Below are 1,029 nucleotides of genomic sequence, written 5' to 3' on the forward strand. Positions count from 1 at the left end.
CGGAGTGGGAGAGCGATGGTGCCGGGGGTTGGGGTTGGGGGGGGAACGTGATATTCCACGCGGGCCACTTCACTGGACCGGTGGGACCAAAGACTTGTGAAGGAATCGTATCCCTCCCTTTGGTCCAGGAGGCCGGTCGTCTTGCAGCTCCGCACGCTACGTCCTCAACACCCTACACACATACATTCTCTCTCTCTCTCCTGCTGTACTCAGGCCTGTCACGTTCCTCTGCACTGCTGCGGTGTGTTACCCTAACCAGGCAGGGCCGGCCCTGGCTCCCGGCCGCCCCAGTCCCAGGTTGCCCTGTGGGGGCCGCTAGGTATTCTGCCCTGTAATCCAGCAGCGTTTCACTGACTCTCCTCTCAGATCCAGCTCTGAGCAGGGTTCTGGACCACGAATCCTTCCTCGTGGCTCAAAGACAATCTGTATGTGTATCTGGTCTTTGTGGAGAACCAAGGAGGCCTTGAGCCCAGTGGTATTATAGACGTATACTACTCATTTGATTCTGGTCACATTCTGAGTTTAGGATTTGACATTCAACAGGTCCGCAACCTCATAACAACTCATTATATGAAGAGAGTGGTTCCTATTGTGCTTTGTTGTATCTACACCTGATGGACTTACATGTATTAAAGAGTAGGCACACACAAAAAACGAATAATCTGAGTTTGGAGCCACCTCATTCTTTAGACACATCATACATTGCAGAATGTGTTGAATCCGTTGGCTGCTGCTGAGGCTGATGGCCTCATATATCAGGATACCGATGGGTGGTCAGCAGATGAGGTTCATGGTGGAGAGCTGCTTTTTGGTCTTGCGGTGACAAGTCAAGGTTGAATGGCAGTTCATGTTTTAAGCTAATGTTTAGTAGAATATCTGTGGGAGTGTGTTGATGATGGCTGAATTATGCAGCCTCACCTGGCACAGTCTGATTGGTCTCTGGGACTGGGTGAGATTACACACCTGTTGCACATTGAGTAATCAGTGTACACAGGTTAGACCAGCCATTTCCACACACACTCAGGTCAC

The sequence above is a fragment of the Gadus morhua genome, chromosome 22 (assembly GCF_902167405.1).
Source record: "Gadus morhua chromosome 22, gadMor3.0, whole genome shotgun sequence".
Classification (NCBI taxonomy): domain Eukaryota; kingdom Metazoa; phylum Chordata; class Actinopteri; order Gadiformes; family Gadidae; genus Gadus; species Gadus morhua.